The 21,186-nt window shown below is 35.1% G+C and overlaps 1 pseudogene; it reads right to left on the reverse strand.

The window, feature by feature from the left end:
* Positions 1 to 1,203: 1,203 nt before the first annotated feature.
* LOC149264842 (BTB/POZ and MATH domain-containing protein 1-like) overlaps positions 1,204 to 21,186 on the reverse strand; it is a 36,992-nt pseudogene continuing 17,009 nt past the window's right edge.

Genomic DNA, 21,186 nt, shown 5'->3' on the forward strand with positions numbered 1-21,186 from the left:
AAGAAAGAACCCATTTTTAAATTTCAGAGTATTGGGTTCTCCATAACCAATCCGAGTTCAGAAGGGTGCATTTGAGAAGAACTTGAACCTGTTTTTGATGCTTGGGTGCACAAATCAGGTACAGGTATGTGAACCCCACCCCTAGGTTCACGTACCCCTGCTTCACAACTTTTAACTAACACATGCATTATCACACAAATCCATGAACTGAGATGATTCATCAAAATAAGTTTTATTTATTGATTATTATAAAACCAAGATTGTAAGAACATAAGAATATAGACAATTTTAAATAAGCAACATTGAATTACGACTTTCTAGCTACATCATAACTAAATTTGTACATGTAGGAAACCACATAAGAATATTTTGCTCATCTACATGCATTCCAATAAATTGTTTTCTTAGGGACCTCATTGCTAAGCAAATATCCATGGCATTTACAACCATATAACATTATCAATTTCATAAAACATAATATCTTTTTTTCTTTTTGGTTTTGGCCATAGAAATACTCTTAAACATATTGTAGTTCTTGATGAAGGAGACCCATCTATAATTTTACACTCCAAACTATCTTTAGTGGATATTGCAATAACATAGCTTTGTTGAGCTATGCCAATTTACTCACAGGAATGAATTGGTGGTTGAGTTGTTTACAACCACTAATAAGACATAGGGTTTCAAGCATGAAGATAATGGATTTGAGTTCTAGTCAACAGAGGTAAATCAAAAGAGAAGTGCCTTCAACTTTTGGAGGAAGGCAAGAATTTGCATACAAGGCAGACACGATTGAAGATTTAGGAGAAATTTAATTGTAGCAATTTTCACATTTAAAAGATATTAATCAAGTCTTGCGCATTGCAGCTAATCACCACAACAACATATTTTGTATTTGCCTGTGGCTTGATTTCCCCTAAGAAAAAATTATTCTAATATTTTAGTTCCTTGATGCTATGTCTTGTCCCTAGCCCATTAATCTTCAAAAATTGTGTTCTAGCACATAACTTGTGAAACATGGAAATTGGAATTTAATTCACTTAGAAATAAAAGATATTAGTCTAATTATTTTGTGTTTTGGTCTAAGAATTTGGTTATTTAATTTTTCAGTGAGTGAGTGGATGTCTAGAGTTTTTAACTACAACCAAACCTCCAATACACTAAGCAACTTCATGAACATATTACTATGTGTTAGCTCTTGCATCATTTTGCAAGAGGAAGATAATGTGTTCTCTGCCTAACACACCTTCCATTGACATTAGATCCATCAACTATTTGCACCTAGTCATTGCTTCTTTTTCTGCTACAATCTTACTTTCATCCTCAACTCCTGTAATGTTTCCTAAAATCTTAATGACAAGAGAGGCACAACTCTCTTTCAAGTATTCAAATCCCTATGTTTGCATAAAAAGTGTTGAACAAAGACAAGACAGGAGCATCAAAACAAATTTCAAGTTTCACACCATGGATGTGTTCTAAAAAGACAAAATTGCTACCTAACATTTGGATTCCAATGACTTGCCTCCTAGATTCTTTGGTGTTGCAACAAAATTTATGCAAATAGATTTTAGTTGGGAAGAACGATGTTTCTCTGCAAAAGCTAAAGTGGTTACAATTGTATAAACGGATACTTATTCACATAATTTTGATTCACATAGTAACTGGAGCCTATCCAAACCATAATGGTTTGCAATTACTAGTAGGTGTTAGGCCATCAATGTTGAAGCAGATGTTGACACAATTCCCATGATTTCATATGTGTCTGGAAGTTCATCTAGATAGCTGAATTGAAGCATTTCCTATAGTCAACAAAGTTTTATGTAAAATGAGTTCCTCCCTAGTGTAGTTAATTCTATAATACATGGTCTAAGGGTAAGAGAAACTATGACCTTAAACATTGGTGCTTCCATATATTTAAAACTTATGTTTTATGTACTACGATCTCTCAACATTCCATAAAGTTGAGCCTTAAAGACAACTTGCAAGCACCAATTTGTGTGCCCAAAATATCTCCACATCAACTTGAAAACTGACATCAACACCCTCACTTCTCTCTAATAATGCTCCAAAACTATGACCCAGATCTAATCTTAGTACTAGTATGATGTACTACGTTGGTCCTTCAATATGGCATACCACTACCCCTACAATACGAAATATATCGAGGTTGTCATCCTAAAGGTAATATGATGTTTCAAGAGTTTCCCTTGTGAAGAAGCATTTGTAACCCCTACAAAATTTTCAAAAGTTAATGATAAACACCTAAATTCTATTTAAATCATAAGGAGCATTGCCAACTAATAAAACACCCCCACTTCCCAATTTGTCAATAACATTCAAATTATTTACAAAGTATGTTCTAGTACATTAGATGAAATGCAACAAAATTGAATGTAGATTCATCTGGAAAAATATGAAATAATTTACATAAGTATTATGCTATCTATAAAAATAAATAACAAAATCCCTTCATAAAGGAATGTGTTTATGGTGATGGAAATTCACCAACACAAAGAAAATCTCCCTGGTATAAAGGCTCAATTAGACTCTACAAATTTTTGGTGTGGGAGCCCCATCTGGGAAATGGGCCCGACTACCATTAAGATGAACTTAAAGATATGCCTTGGCCGAGAATAACAACATAAGAGAGAATTCATATTACTTTTGAGGCAAGCAAGAAATGTTAGCTTTGTGAGACATACAATTATAATGAATATAAGGTGCTTCCACGAACAGAGTAAATAAAGTGAGCCTTTAGAAGAACAATGATAACATTAATCTAATAAAGACACAAATACATGTAAAGAATCATTGATACATTTGAAAAGTAGTTTTCAAATAACCAAGATCATGAAAAGCAATTAGGACATGCAATTTCAATAAGAATATGTACTAAAGACAATAAAGTAGTTCATTATCCTTAATACATGTAAACATAAACATATACCGCAACCATTAAAAGAAAAGTCTTACAATGTTTTCGATACATACATGAAAAGGTTGTCCAGCTCTAGTGAGCTTTAAATGATTAAGTGGAAATGCCAAAATACACAATTACAATGTCATCTCACTCTCTAGTAGTGGAGGATGAAGCCATGACTTGCTTCTCAAAATAATGATCTCTCTCTCCTATGCTAGCAAGAGAAGGCAAGGCTAAAAGTCCATTTTCTTAATCCACGAGGGTCTAGATATAAAAAAAGAGGTATCAGCACCTTCCATGTGACTCTTGAGCTCCCATATGTCCTTTGGAATTCCTAGTGACTTTTCACATTCCACATGTGGCTTTTGGGCTTCCACATATTTTTTACATTTTTCATTTCTTAATTACAAAATTTACATTTCACAAAATTGTGTCAAAAATCCATAAAAGAAAAATAAACATATTAGTGTTCGTATTTGGGGAAGTTGTTATGTGGTGACTGTGTCATGAGGCTTCATTGTAATTTATTGATACCAAGCTCTATACCTCGTTGTTATGCCTTCAACTCTTTGTGGTAGGTCTCGGTTGTATCTCATTTTGCCCTCCAAAGCATCTAGGTATATGGTTTTGGAGCCTGAGTGTACATTATTCCATAACATGACTAGTTTCATATGTAACTTGATTAGCTCAGCTAAATATTGTAGAACAATGTCTTTAGTCACCTCTAAGTCATTCTGGGTAGTCGCCTATATGATGTGGTCCAAAAATTCCTTTAACTCCTACCTGATAGTATCTCTGTGTCTCACCTCCCTAAGTGCACCTATAGAAGGCATTTTGTGCATACCTACTAAGGCTTCCAACCAGTTATGCAATTGCGTGTAAGCTTACATAGTGTTGGTTATATGATTGTTGAGTTGATCATAGACCTGCATAATCATTTTCATCTCCACCCTATCCATTTCAGCTTCAACCATTCCATTTCTAGCCAATGATGCAGGTGCATTTAAGTACTTGGTACCCCATTCTTGGATCGTGTCTATAGTTGTATGAGTTAACTTTAAGATCCTCAAGTTTTCTTGTGATCCCTTCTAGACTTTGTACAAAGGCACCATTACCTTATGCAAAATGATCATCTTTTCATAAAATTACTTCATCATGTTTTCCAATTACTTGAGTTCCCCGAGTATAGTTGATTATAATCCTTCTCTGCTAGAACTGGCGGAAGACATCCTTTTATTTTCGACAAGTGATCAATTTGTTGCTTTTCACTAGCCAATTATTTTCCAATTGTTCATTCTTTGGCATCAAAAAAGCAATGTTCTTTTTCATGGCTACTACAAAGGTTGCATTTGCTAAAGTGATTTCTTTGGGATTGGTCTTAGTGTTTGACACAATAACCATTTCTATATGAATGGAAATAGGTCGATGTGGTTCATTTGGGAAGTACTTTCTCGTTTCTTGAATGATCTTATCTTTGAGCCATAAAAGGTGAAATTGGATATGTCCATAATTCTATCATCATTTAGAGGTGGAATCCCCATCTCACTGAAAGGAAGGTGCCCACTAGTCAAAGGAGTTGGAGGTTGAATATCCAAAGGAGTTATGATCGACTCAATTTCCACTACTTGGTTCTTCTCTTCTTTTTTATCATCTGTACCTTGGGCCTTCAAATATTCCTCTGAATTCTTTGCAAATTCATTTTCTTGTTTCTTCTTGTTTTCTTCTTCGGCCTGTAGCTTTCACTACTCTTCTTCTTCCTTTTGTTTTCTAAGAGCCTCATCTTGTTTCTTCTTATCTTGCTCTTCCTCTTGTCTCCTTTTCCTAGCCTCTTCAAGTTCTTTCCTTCTCCTCTTTGCCTCAATTTCCGTTTTAGTGTGTGGATTAGCTTTGAACTTTTTTTTCCTCTCCTCCTTAACATCTTATTCTCACTTTCTATTTAACTCAACATTACCCTTAGTGTCCATTCCTTGTTGGGTCCCTTCTTGATGCGTCTTTGGCACATGTACTATGTGAGAAGGGCTTGCTTCTTCACCTGGTAAAATTTCTCTAGAAGCATTATAGCGGTTCTTAATCTTTTCTTCGTCCTCCCAAGAGACATAAGCATATGTCCATGTATACCTCAACTTTGCACAATGTTTCTTGAATATACTTCTAAGGTCACATCAGTGAAAACCCATCTCATTGAATCTGAGGCAATTAAGATCTTCAATTTCCACCTATGTTGCCTTTAAATTCTTTAGTTCATATGACCCTATTTGCAGATGGAAGATGGGCCATGGTGACTGCTTTGACTTCTGCAATTTTTGTGACAATCATGTACAAAGTTGGTAACCAACCTCTTGCATGACCACTTTATTTGTTACAAAATTCAACATAAGTTGTAGACTATTATAAGCTTTGAACACCCTAATGAATGTACCTTGAGAATATGTGAAACCGTATGCAATTTCAATAACAAATTCCCTGGCCTTATGAGTCATGCAATGTGCCTCAACTCTAAATATCATCTGGTATAATGCTACAATGAACTACTCAACTATCTTCTCATACATCTCCCTATAGCTAACTTCTGACAATATCTTACAATGGGTGTGGATAGGAGGTTGTTGCTTGGTCCACTTCCACTCCAGACCCGAGAATTCATTCTTGGCACATATCCCATCTAGCAAGTAGGTTGAATTGTAAAATTTGGGTTGCTCCACTTGTGAGACATTTTTCACTTTTATAACATTCTATTGCAATTGTTGGGCTATCGAGTCAGACCAATTGAAAATATTTCCTTCAACAGCGCAAGGGTAGACCATATAGACCCATATTTCTTCAAATAGTTCAACATTTTCATGCTCATACTACTTGCAACATATAGCCATTAGATATTGAGATACTTTCTTCAATGACCTAGTTCTGTAAATCCCTTTAGGCTTCTAGCGAAACTTGCCCGACTCTTGCCACTATGTCTCGAGAATGTCCTTTTTGGAATACTAAAGAGAAAAAGTAGCATAGAATTTCAAATTCAAGTATTCTTCTGGCTTTGGAAGCTTTTAATATGAATGAAGATCATGGGGCTAGTATGTGGCGAGCTCTTGTCCACTTGCACTTCTGAGAATCTTTCTTTTAGGGCCAATATGTTGCAATATCCACTCGATTACCTTTGCAAAGGGTAAACTAGATATCAACTAAGAATACTATAAAATATATACCTTTTATCATTAATATACACTTCCCTATAATTTATATCTTTTGGGAACTTGCTCCTGATGAAATATTTAAATATCATTTTCCTTGTCAAGGTGGTGGAATTTTCTATGAAGCATCTTGTGTCTAGCAAAACTGGTACTTTGGCTTCCGAGATGCGCACAACACCTTCAATACTACTTTTAGTGGCCTCTCTTGTTGGGCCTTTTCATGTAACTAGAGGCATACAATTTTTAGAATATGATAAACTGATAGGACCCAGAGCTGTAGTATCTGGAAACTAAAATTCACTCATGGAAAAGCACACAAACATAACACTAACTCTACCTTGTTGACTTATCAAAAATATTAGTTGTGGGGGGAACAGTGCGTTGGTTTTGGTCATAGGTTCCAATCTGGAAGTAAGGTTGACCATACTGGTCACTTAAGGTGTGTAGTACGTTGGCGTTAGAAGAGATCCTAGCTATGGTGCAGGGCGCAAGATCTGGAGGCAGAGGTTAAAGGCCTAGGCGCTGGGAGTGCACAGTGCACCATACTAAGAGAGGGTCTCTGGATTGGGCGTGGCACATATGCAAGGGCTAAGCGTTGGCATTCTTTGCCACTGGAAGTGCCCTATATGCTACTCAAGGCGAGGCTGCTAATGGTGGGCACATGTCACATGTTCAAGGAGCAAGGGGGGTCGAGACTGGGATCTGGAAGTGCATTATGCGCTAATGAGGAAAGGTTGGCCTTGTGATGGGCACATGTCGCAACTTCTAGAGACAAGGGTTTGATAAATTCACTAGCTAAGAGAGTGCAATGCACCAATACATAGATTGAAGGGTCCATATGTTTAGAGTTGGTGCAAGGCATGATAACAAGGAATAACCAAAAATTGACTAGTTATGGGATCAATTGAACAAGAGAGAGAGAGAGCAAGAGGACCCATAAGGACTTAAATATGATCACACACACACACACACACACACACACACATATATGTAATCAAACTCATGATTGGAATACGAATAGTCTTGGAATACCAAGGGGCAGTAAAGCCAGAAAAATGAGAATTGAAACGATAGATCAAGTGTGACAAAGGAGGACTTACCCATGATATAACACTCGTATGGCCAATGGTGAGAGGCTTACCTTGTGCTCAAAAATGCACAGAGCTCCAATGAGAGAAGGGAATGTGTAATGATCTCCTTATATAGGAAGAGCTACACATGCGATTAGAGTAGGATTTAGAGGTGTGCCTAGCATAGATCTTAGTGACAAGGAGTATCGGTTGCCACTAGGAAGTGTGCTAGCGCTAGATTAGAGGAGTGCACCTAGTGCATGTTCTTATGACAAGGAGGGTTGGCTAGATTTTGAAGGTGCATTGATATGCTTCTAGAAAGTGTGTTGGTGTTGCTTCTAGGAAGTGCACTAGCCTATGTTTTTGAAAGTGCGTTAGGAATAAAGTTTCCCTAGTCTCGTGAGAGAAAAGGGTACTAACACTTAGGATCTTTCAGAGCAGCCTTGAACACTTAGGAAAACTTGATCAAGCATGAAATGACCTGGGTGACTTGAAAGAAAAAGGGACTGTGATCATTAGGGCGTTCCAAAATTTAAATAAAGTCAAAATTTTGGAGGGTGTTGTAGCAGCTAGAATAGAATGAATATTGCAATTTGGTAAAGAACAATGAATGATTATTAATCACACTAATTATACTATATTCAAAAAAAGATCGTTGCTAGTTTTCATGTTAAAATAATTTCTAGTAATACCAATGCTATTAATGTTGAACCTCACTCTTGAGCAACATAGTTGTACCATGACATGGAGAAAATTTTAGCAAATAATCATGCCAAGATCATTTTTTAAGTAGTACAAAGAGAAATCATGCCGATTTCAACAAAAGCAAAAAAAATTCTCACAATAGTTTGTTAATATAATTTTATGGCAAAGATACAACAAATGACTGAAGGAAAATTTCTGCATGCCCTACGGTAAAAATTATATTCAATGGCATGGGATTTTAAACAAACATAAACCATTTCAAACACTTATTAAAGGAGGCACTGCAAAAATACCACCCCTATGATCTCATTAAAGATAAAAGTCAATTCAATGTATCAACTTGGAAATTCTAGTTAATTTATGTCCAAAATTTTAAGCATAACATCATTTGGAAAAAAGAATAGAGAAGCACAATATTGGATCAAACAAATAATAAGGTTGGAGGAGAAAATTAACCTAGCATGAACATGTATAAGCACACAAACCCAAGCTTTTAGTTTTTTTCTAGCTAATAACCAGGGTTGAATAATAGGAAACCTCCAAATAAAGGTCAATATACAAGTTCTCTTGAGTAAGAATAGAAATGGACTCCTCAAGAAGATAAAAACAATCTAAATTATGATGGTATGGCCAAAGGAAATTCAAGATAAAGGCCAACAAAAAAGTTTTGCTAAGTAAGAATAGAAATTGACTCTTCAAGAAGATAAAAGCAAGCTATATTACGATGGTGTGACCAAAGGCAATTGAGGATGTGCTCGGGCTAGAGGATATTAAAGGAATCATAGGGGGAAATCCTATCCATCCATATACAACACATTTGCATGGACAAAGACAAAAAAGTGTAAATCTAAAACTTTAATACGAGGGATAAAAGCTCACTTAAAACTAAGATATATGAAAATTGTAGTAGAATGGACACTGATGTTGAGCTAGGCCTCATGCCTTTGGCCTCTTGATAAAGTCATGCGTGAAATATTTGGCACCTTTCTCTGCATTTGAACTTTCCGTAATTTTTTCATTATGAATATCAACACTATCAAAGATGAAATACTTGGAGAGACTCTAATATTTTGGTTTAGAAAGAGTAAGTTTATGGCACAAATATCCAACAAGGTTTAACTCAATGCAATTGCAAACTCCAAGAGCTTAAGCAATATTTTGTGATGCTTTTCATTTTTTAAGACCCAACACATGTACTCTATAGAGTTGTCTTTTATGGTGCACCAAGTTAAAGAGATCAAAACAATTCTATATGGAATCATGTGGAAGGTGGTGAGATTATTGTTGGTAACAAGTACAAACATACAAATCCCACATATACCTATAAAACATATAAGTATCCATTTCAATTTCCAAGTTCTAACATGTCTTGGCAAGCATGTAATCCACAATAAGTTCCAGGTTATGCTTGGAAATAAGGATGGTGACGACCCAACTTTGGAAACATGTCTGCTTATCATTATCCTGTATAGTCTCGATAGTCATACCTTGCACAACCGTCACAACAAACTTATCTACCACTATATCAACAATCACACCTGACACAAGCAAAAACTAAACCAATGTCATAGCCTCAACCACTACCACTTCCACAAATTCAATAGTTACAGTTGCCACCTGCTCAACCTCTGAAGCCAATTCAATTCCCTACCTAACCATTGCCTACCTCAAATAAAAAAATAACTGAGATTGTTTACAACACTAAGTTACCACCCTTTTGTACCTACCTAATCACCCCTGTTTAATCAAAATATGTGAATCTAAGGTTGGGAAAGGTGTAATATCCCTTTTGGAAAATTTAACAATAGATACTAGAAATGAACTTGAACAACAAAATAATCACAAATGGACACACAACCAGCATATTTGATACACAAATAGATGCTAATAAAATCACTGATCCATCTTATTAATCCATTAGAAAGAGTACATCAACATGAAGGAATAGTGGAACCTAGGCTTGCCAAGAAAGGAGAGCAAAACCTAAAAAAATATCTTTGACGAAAATGATGTATAACCCCTAGTAGTGATGTAGATGACCCAATGAGAAGACTGCTACAAACATTCTACTGCAACCTTTCTCTCTCCAAAACTTAGTGGAAACACTGTGATATTTCTGGGTGAAACCTCCTCAAGGGTGTTGGTTTTTCATCCAACACCCAATAACAAACCTAAGGGTTTCCGTCCTAGGGCTATAGAAGCTAGGAACAAGGTTCTCCAAACCTCGTTAATAGAAAATATCAACAATCCAAGATGTCCTAAAATGGTCTCCTCCTCCTCTTTTTGTAGATCTCATGGACCCCTCTAGAAGCCTTTATTTTATTATTATTTTAATCACTAATACCTTTTCCCTCCTTTTATTTTAATTAAAATACCTTTTTAATTTGGGAAAATGGTGAATCGACCACCATTCCTCCTCAAGCCATTAAAAGTCACTTCCCACCATCTCATCCCGTAGGTATTCTTGTTCCAGTTCCAAAGAGATGTTACAAGGTGTTCCGTCAAGTATTCCTCCCAGAATGCCACCTTAAGCATAATTAATTGAGGTAGGCTCCTTAATAACCTTATTTTCTGAAAGTTGTTGGAATGCAACAAAACAAAAGGAAAGTTGTGTGAATGATAGAATATGCTAAGTGAATGCCATCATATCCCAAATAAACTCCTCAAAACCCTATAAAGCCCCTCCAAAATCTCATGGGCCCACTGATGGAGTAAACCTTCTCTTGTGACCTAGCTACCTCCAACCATGGAAGTCCATCCTGACCAAACCATAAGGGAAACCTAAAAAAGGAACATGAAAAAGGGTGCTTAATAAAAATTATCTTTTAATTATGGAAGAGCAATTGAAGGAGTAAAGCCGAAAATAAATAAACAATGACAAGATAAAGCAGATCCATTGAACATCAAAGCTTCCCTTGCCATCCAGTTTTCCTCCTTACATAGAGAGACCAAACTTGGGAAAAGATATTAATTTCTCTAAACATGATTTGATGATATAATTTAAGAATGTTTGCATCAAGTTCCCATGTTACAAGAAATTAGCGATATCCCAACCTATACCACAACCATTAAGAAATGTCTTCTATAGAAAACCTGAAGGAAAAGATGGAACAAAAAACTATTTATTTTATTGGAAATAAAACATATTTTGTGTTAATACAATCCATTATAGTAAAATATGTAGATTCTAGAAATCCCATTGTTTTTGTCCATGTTAACAGAATCCTTGTCCCAAATGTTTTAATTGATTTAGGGGAAACAATCAACATAATGACCCAGAAAACCATGGAACAATCGTAGTTTCCTTGTCTTTGTCCTACATCTATTTTCTGATAGTTCATTGATAAATCTAAAATTAGACAACAAGGTGTATTGGATGACATAATTGTCTCCTTAGATTCATGGGAGTGCCCCATGGAATTTATGGTGCTACAACCTAGAGTTTATATAGGAGGACACCTTGTGATCCTAGGAAGACCATGTTTGGCTACCATAATTCCTTCATTGGTTGCCGATATGGAAACATGCTTATTTCACATGGTGATTCTGTAAAAAAATGTAACTGTATACCCTCCTGCTAAAACCACCAATGAATTTACCTTATGGCTTGGCGATAGTAATGGTTATAAAGACAATATTGAGTCTATCTTTATAATTAATCAAATTGTGCAATTCAAAGAATACTCTAAAAAAAAAATCCAAAAAATTCTCGTTAATTTAGAACTTTTACATAATTATGATCCCTTTGATTATATTTTTAGTACAATTTTTTAAGGAAGTTGCAATCCACATGATCCATCATCACTACAAATTTTTCTGTGAACCACAAACATTTCAAAAACTTGTATTGTTCCTATTCAAATCATCCTAGGCAAAATGTTACGCATAAATTCTTAGTTTGATTGGTCTCAACAAGAATAATTAGTTAACATGTAGAAACATACTAGTGCATTTGCCTAAAACTATCATGACATGAAAGGTATCCATCCTGAAACTTACACATCATAGTTATACTTGGGAAGATTCCCACTCTGGTAGACAACCTCAAAGATGCACGAACCCAACCTTGAAAGAAATTGTTAAAGAGCAACTACAAAAATAATTAGATGCTAATTTTATTTATCCAATTTTTGATAGCCAATGGGTTTCACCACTGGTAATAATACCTAAAAATAATGGCAAATGGTGGATCTGTGTTGACTATAAATAACTTAACAAAGCCACTTTAAACAATTATTTTCGCCTTCATTTTATTGATCATGTTTTGGATACAGTAGCTAGTAAAAGTACTTCTCTTTTCTTGATGGTTTCAATGGTTATAACCATATACAAATCACACCTAAAGATCAAGATAAGATGACCTTTACATTCCCTAGGAAAGATTTTCCTACTGAGTATTTTCCTTTGAGTTTTGCAATGCTCCTACCACTTTCTAGAGAGAAATATTAGTAATCTTTTCTAATCTCATTCATAATTGCGTATAAATTTATATCAATAGATTTTCTGTGTATTGTGATTTTTTTAATGGTGTACTAAAGAATTAAGAGAATATTTTGATTAGATGACATGACACTAACCTTGCTTTGAGTGATGTTAAATGTCATATGGTGCAGACTATAGAGAATGTACCTAGACATCTCATCTCTTGTGTAGGGATTTAGGCTGATCTGGAAAATATTGAATTTATTACAAAGGTACCCGATCTGAAATATCCTAAGGATGTAAGAATATTTTTAGGCCATGCTCGATATTATAGAATATTTATAGAAAATTTCACAAAAATAGTCACTCATCTGTTTAATCTTCTTAATAAAGATACTAACTCTTTTTGGGATGAGCACTGCCAAGTTGTTTTCAAGGGATTAAAAAAAAAAAATTAGTAAGGCACTTGTCTTGAGGGGACATAATTGGTATCTTCCATTCCATACTTCAATAGATGCCTTAGACATAACCCTCAAAGTAGTTTTAGGTGTTAATTTTCCAGAGTTATATGCTTAGCACAATCACTTATTCCAAATTTTCCTCAATTAGTAATCACTTTTCAAATAAATTCAATCTTCCAAGGACATTAAGAAATTGTAGATAGAACAATAATTCAGGTGCAATTGAATACAACCAAGAACAATGACAAGAGAGAGACACAAGTTTTGGTCAAACACCAGGGAAAAACCCTTTCAAAAAATTTCTTCTATTAGATTTTCATCAACTATTCAACAAAGAGATAAATTGTTCCAATTCATCAACAATGAGTCAAAGGGAAAAAACTTTGAATTATCTAATTCAACTAACGAACATTCAATGAGAGATGAGCCCAAAAGTAAAATTTGATCCAAAGGCAAAGTTTACAATTTTTTGTCAAAGTCAACAATAGTCAAAGATGCCCTAACTAGTCAATGTTCCTCCAAAACAACTCGGTCAATAGTCAAATAATGCAAACTTCCAAGCTTGGTAAGACCCAATAAAAATAGTCAACAAAAGTTCAGTTAAAGGAGAGAGAAATCCTGCAGTCAAACTTCAAAATTTTATGGGAGCAACTTTAGTTAAGGTCTACAGTCAACCCAAGTCAAACTGCCCAGAAAAGTTAAAATTATGCACCAACCATTTGGACTTCCAAGATCAAAATTTTCCAAGTCAAAACAACAAGTCAAATGGTCAATAGTTGGTCAAACTGTCTTAAGCAAAAAGTTAATGTAGAAATCAGAAAATTCTTCCTTCCCTTCACACATGTGAGCTCAGACTTCCTTGTTTCAGAGTTGTACGAACTAATCAAATGAAGAAAGAGAAGATGTGATGGTGCTCCAAATTGATGTGACATGAGGTCTACTTATATGAGTCTTAGGAGGTCGAATTAACTTACCCAGGCCTACTTGTACGTTTGTGTACTTGTGGGTTTCACTTTAAAAATTGTGTTTTTCTTTAACCAAATTAAATTCTTCCAAGGGCTAGGAGGGGCATTTCTTTATGAGGAAGGTTGTCCAATGGAAGGAATTATCCTTGAGCTCCCAAATTAACATTAGGAGGGCAAGAAAATCAATTATCTTATGCCATTTATTTCATTAGTAAGAACCTAACACTTGTTGAAAAGAACTATACAATCACAAAAAAAGAATTTTTAGCAATCATGCATGAAATCAATAAATTTGAGGATTGTATAATTAAGTATGAGGTTTCATTCACACTGACCATTCTTCCATAAGATATTTAATGAACAAGCCTAACTAATGGTAGAATTACTGGGTGGATTTTGATGTTGCAAGAGTTTAACATTATTATATTACACTGACGTGGACATTTAATATGGTAGTGTAATTTCTTTCTAGGATTCACAATGAAGGATTACAAACTCCTATGGATGATGATTTTCTTGACAAACATTTATTTTTTGTCTTTTGATGCTTCATGGTTTGTAGATGTAGCTAATTACTTGGCCATAGGGAAATTACCACAACATCTCTCATCTATGGAGAAACAAAGAATCATCAGAATCAGTGCCTCCTATACCTAGATTGGAGGAGATTTGTTAGGTCCCTATATAGCTCCCACTATTTTTATTGGTGTGCCTTTACATTATTATTGTTATGTATGCCCTAATTATATTTTGACCATTTAGACTTCTATATATACTAAGGTATTGTCATTTGAATCATCCAAGAATTGCTCATTTATGTGATATAAAACGAGGTTTCCCCATTTAAAGTGGCTTATTATAAAGTTTTTTTTTATCTATCTTTTCTTATGTTTCTACATTATTTTGATCTAGATACATAACATTTCATATCAAAGTTCTTGATCTTAGGGTTTTGCTGCTTCAAATAGGTCATCGTGGAATTTTCACTATAACTTTTTTCTATGAAGCTTAAAACCTTGAAATTGTTACCACATGGAGAATAAATATTGATGAAGATATGGTTGAAATTTCAGATCTTGGTTCACTATATTTTTGGAGATATGGTCCAAGGAAGTTAGGGTTTTTGTATGCTCTAGAATTCAATCTCAAACAAGTGTCCCAGGGAAAATCGTCATAAAATTCTCTTCAAGCATTGGATATGAATTATGTAAAAAGTAACTAAAAATGAATGGACAGTATTTTTTGGGTGTGATTTTTATGTCCAAAGTTTATAACAGTGATATGTGGCATCACATACAAGTTCACTCTACTGAACCAGTCCATAATCAGGTCATCATGGGAGATTTGGCATAACTTTATACTGAAGAATTAAATCTTGGTATAACTTGTGGGGTTAGAAAGAATACACAAAGAGCTAACTCAACATGATATTTTAGACCTTGGGAGGCCGAAATCACCGATACAACAGTTTCAAGGTCAGTCAGCTCAACAAGCTCAAAATCAAGCTCTTAAAAGGTGTGTATTTTTAAATTTGCATAACTTTTGTTTGAAAAAATAGTTTGAAGTGATTCAAAGGGCATAGTGAAGAATATATATCATTATTTGGTTCTAAAATTACTCCCATTTTTTGTTTTTTACACCCATTAAGCCCTAAAAAAACTTTACTATCACATATGAAGAAGAGGAAGAAATGCAACATGATATATCAAAATTACGGGACCAAGTGCAATAAATTTTGTCGTCATAAAGAATAACCAAATATGAACTAGAAGTGATGATAAGGGCTTAAAAGCAAACATAAACGAGGCATGGAAGGTTTGAAAGCAAACATAAAATCATACATGGAAGGTTGGAAGGAAGGTTTGACAAAGTTGCTACAAGAATGTCTTCCTAGTGGTGACAAGATATTCCACTAAAATCATGATGAGAACAAAGGAATGTGAACCATGATTTTGAAGACTCTAAATTTGGGTTGAAGACAAAACATATTCCAAAGATCAATATGAGGAAGTTTGATGACTAGGATCTGGTAACATGGATACTATAAATGGAATAGTTCTTTGATCTACACAATGTGAAACACACACAAAAGGTACACATTGCCTCTTTAATTTAGAACCAAATTAGTTTATGTGGTATCAATGGCTTTGGTCTCGTAATTCACTTGTCACTTGGACAATTTTTACGAAGGAATTGATAGCACATTATGAGGATAGAAAGAGAAATACCTTCTTTAGCTAATTGATAAATCTCAAACAAAAGGGTTCAATTGTGGAGCATATTCAGAACTTCCAAAATTTTTATATCAAGGTAACTGATATTCCATAGGAGCATCTAGTTGATGTCTTCATATGGATTTTAAAGGATAACATCCAACATGATGTTTTCCTTTGGGAACCTAAGTCATTGGAGAATGCATTCATGGTGGCAAGAAATGTTGAAAGCAAACTTATGGCAACAAGGAGGTCTATCACTCAAATATACAGATGGAAGTGTTCTGCTCCTAGTCTCCCACAACCTATAAGGTCGACACCACAACATCTGGAGGAAAAAAGAGAAAAATGGCCTTGTTACAATTGTGATAACAAATACACTAAAGGTCATAAGTGTGTTGACAAGAAATTATTTTACATAAATTGCGAAGAGGAGGAAGAAAAGGAATAATAAATATAAATAAAAAAATATATACACTAGGAACCAACTTGATGGGTTGAAAAAGAAAAAACAAATCTGACCATATCTTGTAATGCATTGGCGGAAATTACCACTCCTCAAAATCTCAAGATATAAGGATATATCAAGAAGAAAAAGTTAATAGTGTTGATTAATTCAGGTGGTACCCATAATTTTATTAATTATAAGATAGCCAAGGATTTTAATTTCCTTCTATATCTAGCACCAGTGATGGCTGCAGATGGAGGAACTATAAATTGCTCAGGGAAGTGCCATAATATCAATCTAACCATAGGGGAATATGTATTGAATAGTCTAATGCTTTCCATTCCAATGGGTGGTGTCAGTGTTGCATTAGGAGTCCAATGGCTACAATATTTGGGGATTATATATTTTAATTTTCGAGAACTTTTCTTGAAATTTTTATGGGAAGGAAAAAAATTGAATTAATGGGTATCACAGGGAAATCTATGAAGATAATAAACTCTAATGGCATGAAAAATCATTTAAATAAGGAACAACAAGTGGTAATTGCACAATTATGCTCATTAGATGCTTAAACATCTAAGTCATTCATTTCTCCAGATCTCCAAAGTAAATTCCAAGGTATTTGAGACTCCCAAAGGTCTCCCACCTATTCGCGATCATGGTCATGCTATTCACTTGATTCTAGGAAGTGTTCCTCCAAACATCAGATCTTATAGATGTCCCTATGCGCAAAAGAGTGAAATTGAATGTGTGGTTGTAGAAATGATAGAGGTAGGTATAATTCAACCTAGCCAAAGTTATTTCTCTTCTCCAGTAGTATTGGTGCACAATAAGGATGGATCGTGGTGTATTTGTCTAGATTATAGAGAGGTCAACAAGCTTAATATTAAAGACAAATTTCCTATTCCTGTCATTGATGAATTGTTGAATGAATTACATGGAGAAATTTACTTCACGAAGCTAGACATTAAAAAACCATGAAGGTCATAATGAATTTTTGGTCATGCCTTTTGGCCTTACTAATGCGCCTTCCACATTTCAAGGTTTGATGAATTCCACTTTCAAACCCTTCATTACAAAAAATTTGTTAGTATTTTTTAATGATATATTAATCTATAAGAAGTCTTCGAAATATCATTTCCAACATGTTGATAGGGTTCCCAAACTATTGGAGGAGAAACAATTGTATGAAAAACCCTTTGAATGTTTTTTGGGGTACAAGAGGTCGAATATTTGGGTCATATTGTATCTCATGAGGGTGTTAAGGTAGACACTAACAAAATTAAAGCCACCAAGGAATGAAAAATATCCACAACCTTAAGGCATATTTGAGGATTTCTCGGGTTGACAGGGTATTATCACAAGTTTGTCAATAAATATCAGAAAATAGCAACACCTTTAATAACATTACTAAAGAAAGATGCAATTTTTTGGACTCAAGAATCAACTAAGGCCTTTGAACATATTAAAGAGGCAATGTGTCGAGCTCCAGTCCTAGCTATACCAGACTTCGTAAAAACCTTTATTGTGGAATGTGATGCCTCGGGAAATAGCATTGGTGTTGTTTAATGCAAGAATTCACCCATTACTTTTGAAAGTAATCCAATCAAGGGAAATAATTTACACAAAGTTATTTATGAGAAGGAAGTGTTGGCAATACTACATGCCCTGAAGCAATGACACCCTTACCTAATGGGAAGACACTTAAAACAGATCATGATAGTCTTAAATAATTCTTGGAACAAAGATTATATTTATAAGAGTAGCAAAAATGGGTCATAAAGATGTTGGGTTATGACTTTGAAATCATCTACAAAAAAGGGAAGCAAAAAGTTGTTGTAGATTGACTCTCAATAAGGGATGAGGATGTGAAGGCATTGGTTTGTGCCATTTCTGTTATCCAACATGATTGGATAACTTAAGGAAGGGATGAATAAAAGAATGACGAAGTGGTGTGGACACCCATTTAGAAGTTGTAGCAAGACCTTGGTGCATCTGATACATTTATTTGAAAAATGATTCATTATGGTACAAAGATTGCTTATATCTATGTAAGAACTCCCAACTCAGACAAAAGGTTCTTTTGGAATTGAACACCTCTCCTATAGAAGGGCACTCGAGATTTTTAAAAACTTACCACAAGGTCCAGAAGGAATCCTTTTGGGATGGCCTTATGTCTGATATTCATAAGTTTGTGGCAGAATGCTTGGTTTTCCAACAAAATAAAGTTGAGAAAATTAAGACCCCAAGTATTTTACAACCATTAGCCATTCCGAGCGAGTGTTTGGAGGAGGTCTCAATGGATTTTATCACAAGTATACCAAAATCCAAAGGAAAGAGTTTCAACATGGTGGTAGTTGATAGACTTACCAAGTATGCACACTTTTGTGCACTATGTCATCCTTTAAAAGCTATTACAATTGCTACTACATTTGTGGAAACTGTTCAAAAGCTACATGGAAATCCAAATATTATTGTAAGTGACAAAGGTCCCTTGGTACTAAAACAACTCACAACTCATCTTATCATCCTCAATCTGATGGGAAAACTGATATAGTGAACAAATGTTTCGAAGGATATCTCTATTGCTTTATATTTGATAAACAAATACAATGGGTCAAGTAGTTACCTCTAGCAGAATGGTGGTATAGCACTTCCTTACACACCAAGCAAAAATGATCCCATTTATGGCGCTTTATGGATGTTATGAAACCAGCTCACAAAAAGATAGAAAAGAGAGATCAACACCTTAGAATTCAACCTCTTCGAGGGGGCAACCTCCTTTACATTACACAAATGAACAATTCTTGGATGATACAAATGAAAAGACCTCCTTTATATATATAGGAGTCTAAGGGGTCATAACATAATCAGAGCCGACATAACAATAATAATGTAAGGGCACAATAATAACAATAGTGGGCTTCTATGGGGCACAATAGTAACAATATGGGCACTACATGGGTACATCAATATAATAAGTGGGTTGTACTAATAACAATAAGGGGTTACACTAGTAGTATAGGGGCCTAACATGCCCCTCTCCTTCAAAAAGCGTTGTCCTCAACACTTGAGTAGTTCTTGATGCTTCTGTATAAAATTCTTGTCCTCCCATGTGGAATCTTCAGCGGGTAAGTTCTTCCACTTGATGAGATACTCTGAAATTGATCGATTTCGTAGCTGTCGGGTTCTTGTTTTTGTGACTGCTCCAGGTTCCAATATGATTTTTCCTTCCTCTTCAATTTCTGGCAATATTGTTTGAATTGGAATCTTTTGAAACTTTTGAATAAGTGGCCACACTTCTTCGTCCTTCTTCCATTCATCCCTTGCTTCGTTTATCCAATCTGGTTGGATAATAGAAATAGCACAAAACAATGCTTCCATATCCTCATCCTTGAAGAGTCTTCCCATTCGGTAAGGTCGCCATTTTTTAAGTGCATGTAGTATTGCCAACATTTCCTTCTCATAAATAGCTTGCTTGAGATGTAGCAGTAAAAATACCCAATCACCTACATCAAAACATTTTTCACTACAATGTTGATCTACCTGTTGTTTCGTTTGATTTTGCACCGAAGTGACGTTATCCTTTAAAAGTTGGAGAACTTGTTGTTGATGCTCGATGTGATCTTTCACTGCTTGAACCATTTTCTTCTTGATATGTCCTTCTATCTCTAGAGTTTGAGGAGTGGTAATTTCTTCCAATCCTTTACAAGATATGGCCGGATTCATTTCTTGATGCTCGATGTGATCTTTCACTTCTTGAACATTTTTCTTCTTGATATGTCCTTCTATCTTGATAGTTTGAGTAGTGGTAATTTCGACCAATGAATTACAAGATATGGTTGGATTCATTTCTTTTTTCTCGATGTGATCTTTCACTTCTTGCACCTTTTTCTTCTTGATATGTCCTTCTATCTTGAGAGTTTGAGGAGTGGTAATTCTTGCCAATGCTTTACAAGATATGGTCTGATTCATTTCTTCTTTCTCTGGGGTGAGGTCCTGGCGTATATCTTCTTCTTTTGATGTTTCTTGATCCTTTTCTTCCTCCTCTTCATATTCTATGTAAAATAATTTCTTCTCAGAACACTTATGACCTTTAGTGCATTTGCTATCACAATTGTAACAAAGCCCTTTTTCTCTTTTTTCTTCCAATTGTTGTGGTGTAACCCTTGTAGGTTGTGGAAGGCTAGGAGAAACAACACTTCCATCTTTCTAGTTGTGAGGGGCATGCTTCTTGGTTTCCATAATTTTGCTTTCCACTATGTCACAAAGCCCTTTTACTCTTTCCAATTGTTGTGGTGTTGCTCTTTGTATCCTCATAATGTGCTATCATTTCCTCTGTGAAAATTGACCACGTAACAAGTTTTTTACGAGAACAAAGCCCTTCATACCATAAAAATTGATCTGGTTCTAAATATGAAGATGCAATACAGACCTTTTGTAACAATGGTACACCATTTAGATCAAAATATTGCTCCATCTGAAGTATCCAATTTATCGGATCCTTGCCATCAAACTTCCTCATCTTGCTTTTTCTTGATTTTAGAAGCTCGATCTTGAAACGGCTGTAACTCTGTACTTTCAAATCTTTAAGTTCTGAAATTTCGACCTGTAGTAGCCCTCTGTGTCCTCTTTCCAATGCCACCAGTTTGATCCAAATTGGATTCTCCAAGAAAGAGTTATGCACAATCTCCCAATATGACCTGATTATAGACCTTTCCAGAAGAGCGAACTTGTATGAAGTGCCACGTGTTACTATTGCGACCTTGGTGCTGAAAAATATATGCAAGAAACTAC

Source organism: Pinus tabuliformis, chromosome 6, assembly GCF_031772625.1.
Source record: "Pinus tabuliformis cultivar Carrire ecotype Pingquan chromosome 6, CPIR1, whole genome shotgun sequence".
Taxonomy (NCBI): domain Eukaryota; kingdom Viridiplantae; phylum Streptophyta; class Pinopsida; order Pinales; family Pinaceae; genus Pinus; species Pinus tabuliformis.